The sequence below is a fragment of the Acanthochromis polyacanthus genome, chromosome 16 (assembly GCF_021347895.1).
Source record: "Acanthochromis polyacanthus isolate Apoly-LR-REF ecotype Palm Island chromosome 16, KAUST_Apoly_ChrSc, whole genome shotgun sequence".
Classification (NCBI taxonomy): domain Eukaryota; kingdom Metazoa; phylum Chordata; class Actinopteri; family Pomacentridae; genus Acanthochromis; species Acanthochromis polyacanthus.
The window spans coordinates 6298723-6305830 of record NC_067128.1 but is presented as its reverse complement, the minus strand read 5'-3'; positions in this window follow the sequence as shown (position 1 = coordinate 6305830).

Below are 7108 nucleotides of genomic sequence, written 5' to 3'. Positions count from 1 at the left end.
AATGTCATAGTTTAGTATGTCGTCTAAAATATTTTTAAAAAATCATAGTTTAGTATGTCGTCTAAAATATTTTTAAAAAATCATAGTTTAGTATGTCGTCCAAAATGTCATTAAAACATCATAGATTAATATCAACGTCCAAAATATGAAAAAAATGTCAAAGTTGAGTCTGTCGTCCAAAATATGAAACAAAGTCATAGTTTAATATGTCGTCCAAAATATGAAAAAAAGGTCATAGTTTGGTATGTCGTCCAAAATATGAAAAAAAGTCATAATTTAGTATGTCGTCCAAAATATGAAAAAAACGTCATAGTTTAGTATGTTGTTCAAAATATGAGAAAAAACCATCATCGATAGTATTTCATCCAAAATATTTTTAAAAAACGTCATAGTTTAGCATGTCGTCCAAAATATGAAAAAAAAAATGTCATAGTTTAGCATGTCGTCCAAAAGATGAAAAAAAACGTCATAGTTTAGTATGTCGTCCAAAAGATGAAAAAAAACGTCAGAGTTTAGTATGTCGTCCAAAATATGATCAAAACATCATAGTTTAGTATGTCATCCAAAATATGAAAAAAAAATCATAGTTTAGTATGTCGTCTAAAATATTTAAAAAATCATAGTTTAGTATGTCGTCCAAAATGTCATTAAAACATCATAGATTAATATCAACGTCCAAAATATGAAAAAAATGTCAAAGTTGAGTCTGTCGTCCAAAATATGAAACAAAGTCATAGTTTAATATGCCGTCCAAAATATGAAAAAAAGGTCATAGTTTGGTATGTCATCCAAAATATGAAAAAAACGTCATAATTTAGTATGTCGTCAAAAATATGAAAAAAACGTCATAATTTAGTATGTCGTCCAAAATATGAAAAAAACGTCATAGTTTAGTATGTTGTTCAAAATATGAGAAAAAAACATCATAGATAGTATTTCATCCAAAATATTTTTAAAAAACATCATAGTTTAGCATGTCGTCCAAAATTTTAAAAAAAAATGTCATAGTTTAGTATGTCGTCCAAAAGATGAAAAAAAACGTCATAGTTTAGTATGTCGTCCAAAAGATGAAAAAAAACGTCATAGTTCAGTATGTCGTCCAAAATATGAAAAAAAATCATAGTTTAGTATGTCGTCTAAAATATTTTTAAAAAATCATAGTTTAGTATGTCGTCCAAAATGTCATTAAAACATCATAGATTAATATCAACGTCCAAAATATGAAAAAAATGTCAAAGTTGAGTCTGTCGTCCAAAATATGAAACAAAGTCATAGTTTAGTATGTCGTCCAAAATATGAAAAAAGGTCATAGTTTGGTTTGTCATCCAAAATATGAAAATAACGTCATAATTTAGTATGTCGTCCAAAATGTGAAACGTAAAACATCATAGTTTAGTGTGTCATCCAAAATGTGAAACGTAAAACATCATAGTTTAGTATGTCGTCCAAAATATGACAAAAACGTCATAGTTTAGTCTGTCGTTATGATCCAACATCTAGGGATTGGGTGGACGCAACAAAGAAAACCAGAATGTTATTCGTTTAGGTGAAATGATTTATTGATTAGTGATAAATGGAGCGTAAACATGACAACAATAAACACAACACTGGTGAATGTTGCTAAATCAAAGTACAGAATATAACAAAACGAAGGCTCACAGAGTTCCCAAACTATCTAAACCCAAAACAAAGCAACGAAACTCCCTAGTCAAACTTAAATGCAGAAACAACACCCACCACAAGTAACAAAAACTAATACAAAAGTGCAAAAACAAACTAATCAAAACTGGTGCCTCATACTCACTGGTTACACAGTTCACAAAGACTCCAAACACCAAATGGCTTCTTCACTAAGCCCACAGTGTCTGTAGCATTCACCCAGAGTGTCTACAGACCGAAATGTCTGCGTTACCCACCAACCCAACCGCACGTACTTGCAGACCGAAGACATCTCACACAAACAATAGAACATTCACAGAGGCACCAGGGCGGACTGGTCACAGATACTAGCTGCCACGACTAAGGACATGATGGCAGATATATATATAGTCTGCAGGCGTGGTGCTGGCTGAATCCGGTTGGATAGTGTTGGAGAGGAGCTGGAGGGTGGCCCAATCAGGACGTCAGGAGGCGGGGAGAACAAGACTGCAGTGCAGGCCATCTACTCCTTAGCCATTAGGTGGAATGGCTGGCAGCCGGTGTTCCAGAGAGACTCTGAAAAGACTTTGAAAATAACTACAGCTGAACCAACACATGCAGTGCCAAAATATGACAAAAACATCATAGTTTAGTATGTCGTCCAAAATATGACAAAAACGTCATAGTTTAGTGTGTCGTCCAAAATGTGACAAAAACATCATAGTTTAGTATGTCGTCCAAAATATGACAAAAACGTCATAGTTTAGTATGTCGTCCAAAATATGACAAAAACGTCATAGTTTAGTGTGTCGTCCAAAATATGACAAAAACATCATAGTTTAGTGTGTCGTCCAAAATATGACAAAAACATCATAGTTTAGTGTGTCGTCCAAAATATGACAAAAACGTCATAGTTTAGTATGTCGTCCAAAATATGACAAAAACGTCATAGTTTAGTGTGTCGTCCAAAATGTGACAAAAACATCATAGTTTAGTATGTCGTCCAAAATATGACAAAAACATCATAGTTTAGTATGTCGTCCAAAATATGACAAAAACATCATAGTTTAGTATGTCGTCCAAAATATGACAAAAACGTCATAGTTTAGTATGTCGTCCAAAATATGACAAAAACATCATAGTTTAGTGTGTCGTCCAAAATATGACAAAAACATCATAGTTTAGTATGTCGTCCAAAATGTTGAAAAAACGTCATAGTTAAATTGTCAGTCTAACAACCTAGTTTAGTATGTCATCCAACAAGTAGGAGAAAGGTGCTCAGGTAGCTCATTTGGTTGAGAGGGCAGCTCATAAACAGGACTGCATCAGAAATGCAGGTTCAATTCCAGCTCATGGCCCCTTACTGCAGGTCTTCCCTGCTTTCTTATTTAACTTATCAGTTGCATAAAACCACTACCAGGGCCTAAAAAACAGCTTTGAAAAAATGTCATCGTTTAGTATGTCGTTGAAAAAATGCCATAGTTTAGTATAATGTCCAAAATGTCACTAAAGCAGTTGGGAGAGAGGTGTCCAGGTGGCTTAATGGGTTTAGTGGGTAGCTTGTAAATGAAACTTATCAGAGGTGTAGGTTCAATTCCAGCTCCTAAACCTTTACTGCAGGTCTTCCCTGTCTTTCTCTTTACCTATCGATTGAATAAAACCAACAAAAGGGCCTAAAAAATAACTTTTTAAAAAAGGTCAGTTTCATATAATGTCCCAAAAAAAATTTAAAAAATGGCATAGTTTATTATGTTGTCCAAAATGTCACAAAAATATCATTGTTTAGTATGTCATCCAAAATGCTGAAAAAATGTCAGTTTAGTATGTCATCAACAATGCCACTAGAATATCACAGTTTCCAAAATTCCAAAAAAAGAGACACAAAACAACTACAATGAAATACAAAGCAATTGAAATCAGACACAGCATGACTACAATTGCAAGCAAAATTACAAAAATAGACACAAACCAACTTCAAAGAGACATAAATAATAACAATGAGAGAAGAAATTACTAAGGACAGACACAAAACATCTGCGACAGGCTAAACATCTACAATGAGACACAAAACAACTTCAAAGAGATGCAAAACAACTACAATCAAACACAAAATGATTACAATAAGAGCCAAACACACTACACTACAATTAGACACAAAACAAAACAACGACAATGAGAGACTAAATTATTACAAAGAGTTGCAAAACAACTACAATCAGACACAGAACAACAACTACAACAGGCAAAATGATCAGAAAGAGACGCAAAAAAAATCTACAATGAGACACAAAGCAGCTATAAAAAGTCACAAAATAACAAGAAAAAGATTAATGACAACTTCGAGGTGACAGAAGACTGCTATGGAGAGACAAACATCCATAAATAGAAGCAAACAAAGCAACAATAAAAACACTGCAAACAAAGAACTAAATGATAAAACTAAAATAAAGGTACACAGACTACTACTACTAGAGACTACTATGAAATGACCACAGATGTAACATGACTACAGAGTGATTTCAGACCAGCACAAGTAGACAGAAAATTAATACAAAGACACAAAACATTTACAATGAAAGGTGAAATAATGATGCAACATAGCAATCAGAGATGTAAAATGAACACAAAGAAACACAACACTACAACAAATAAACACACAAAGAGACACAAAACTTCCACAGATGCAAAATGACAACAAAGAAACCTGAAACAACTGAAAGAGAAGCAAAACGTCTCATAACATGTAACCTAAGTTGTTCAGTGACTTTATCATCACAGGTTGTTCAGACGTCAGTCCTCATCTAAAAGACAGCTTAGACCAGAACAATGTGAAAACTTGAAACCTGTATTGCACAAACCAGTGATGTAGTAGAAAGCAGAGGCTAATCTTTTAAAATGAATTCGTATATTTATAGATTTGAGGATTTTTCATGGTTTTTCATGGTTTTTCATGGTTGTTCATGGTTGTTCATGGAGGATTCATGCTGTTTTTTAAACTGGTACTTTAAATTTGAGATACATTTTTATGTTTTTTTTACTCCCCCAATGAACACGGCAGAGTTATGTGACAATCGACATATGTTTGTCCGTCTGTCTGTCTGTCTGTCTTTCTGTGCACAACGTTACTCAAAAACAGACTAACCGATTTGGATGAACTTTTCAGGGAAGGTCAGAAATGACACAAGGACCAACTGATTAGATTTTGGCAGTGATGCAGCTTATAGTCTGGATCCAGGTTTTTTTTAAAGAGGATAGAAGATATTTTTCTTATCTAATCTTATCTTGAAATACATTTTGGTGCTATTATTTCTGTACTTTAAGTCCCACAAGTATAAATGCTCGTTATAAAGAATGGCATCTTCCAGAATCATATATATTAATTCATTTCAGTTCAGCAAACTGGACTACTTTTCTTACTACGGATCATTTTTACACTGTAGTATTGCTACATTTTCTTAAGTAACTTGCTCCAGTCATAATTTGAACAGTATTTTTTCAGATGTCAGAACAAGTACATTCTGGTCTGTGGTTATCTGAGGCAAAGCTGTGGATTAAGTTATAATGCAATGCTTTAATTGAATAATTTGCACTGAGGACGCAGTCACGCAGTCCTGAATCCCATTGTTAAACTGCAAACAGACAGCATGAGAGTAATGTGAGGAGACAAGAGTTTTGGGAGCATGTGGCTCAGAAATCTGTCCTTTTAAGCCCGGTGAGATCTCATACTGGGACCAGTTCCAACTGAAACTTCAAATCCATCTCTTCTCTTTGATTTCTAATTAGCGGCTAACAGATGATGCATCTCGGAGACAGAAGGGGGAGAGCGTGTAGCGATGTACAGCAAAGCCCCCGGTGGCTGATATGAACCTCCCTATGCCACCCAGTTCTTGTGGTTTTGGGATTTTTTTTTCAGGTGAGCGATTTCCCTTTTCCTCTGCACGCCTCAGATCAGGGTTGGGCTGATCTCAGTTAAACTCTTAATAAGCCCCATTTCACGGCATGCAGCCAAGAGATTAGATCTGACAGGGCAGGCGTGGGCTAGTACTGAGACTACAGATCTACGGGCTAAGCTCTGGATTGGAAATTTTCCAAAGCGTGGAGCAGCTAGTTGGATGGAGAGCTCCGAGCTGCATGATGATACCACGAGCATGATTGTGAGAAATTCCACGCTGCCTATTGACCAGCCTGCCTGATGCTGCAGCACACTTTAACCCAACTCTCCACTTTCCTCCCCAGAGACACACTTAAAAAAAAACAGGCAAACGTTCCAAGTTTCTTGCCGCCAGATGTTGGTGGAGTTTTTTTTCCTGCTGACCTTACACACCTTCCACTCTGACAGGCCCTGGAGAAGCTCTACCCTCCTCTGCAGCAGCATTTGAATCATTTTCTATGTGAAGCCTAAAGACATCTTCTCACATCCCCGGTAAAGGCAGGTGAACTCGGCTTGCCATATGGCTTAGAGGGAGCTTATTAGGCTCCGAGCAGAAAACACATTATCCACAGTGGACCAAGGCCATCGAGGGATGATTTCCATTATGAAAGCCTTTAATGCCACCGGTGTGAGTCAGAGCAGGGAGTGGAAATGTGGAAAAATGTGGAAAGGAACGGCACATTGACTGTTTGACACACGCAGGGGTGTATGATATCTTCAAGGTCCTTTTCAGAACAAAATGACTGGATGCATCTGAAATTAGTCGATCCCTAAAAGAGATAATCACACATTTAAAGCCAATTTCCACCCAGTTTCAATATGTCTACAGATTTTTATGGACAGTAATAATTTGCAAATACACACAATGCAATGCGAATCCATAGCGACAGCAAATGAATGTCTTAAAAATTTAACATTTGTGTTTGCAATTTGACTTAAAACTTCCACAAGTCTGGCAAAACATTACATCATTTTTGCAGGAATATTCTTGCCATTCTCTGTTTTTAAACCATGAAGTACAGACTGCACACTTCACTCCCACCGTATGGACATATCTGCACTGTTTTTTTCACCGAAGTCACCTGGCACTTATTAAAGTTTTGGGCAAAGTAATGGAGGAGATTGAGCTGGTGGTAGCAGATGTTAAACTTGAGGGGGCTAAGCTAACTTTTCCTTGAGTCTTTATAAGGGCCAGTTCATGGTTTCTAAATATGGAAGACAGTTACGCATACAAACCTATTCGTACTGCAGTTTCAGAGTATGCATCAGTCCGTCTTTGGATGCATTTTTAGACATATGCATCAGTAAGAAGAAGCACACAGCAGGAAGAGAAGCTTCTGTTTGTTGGTTTTGGTAAAATAAGAAAACCAAAGATGGGCAATATAGTACATTAGTGCAACAAATGAAAAAAAAAACAATAAAATGTCACCATTTAGCGGAATTTCAGTGCTGGCATAAGTTTGATGAGCTATTGCATCACATTGCCGCTCAGAGAAAAACAAATGGAGCTCCTGTGGATGTTTCTGAGCACCTGGCTGT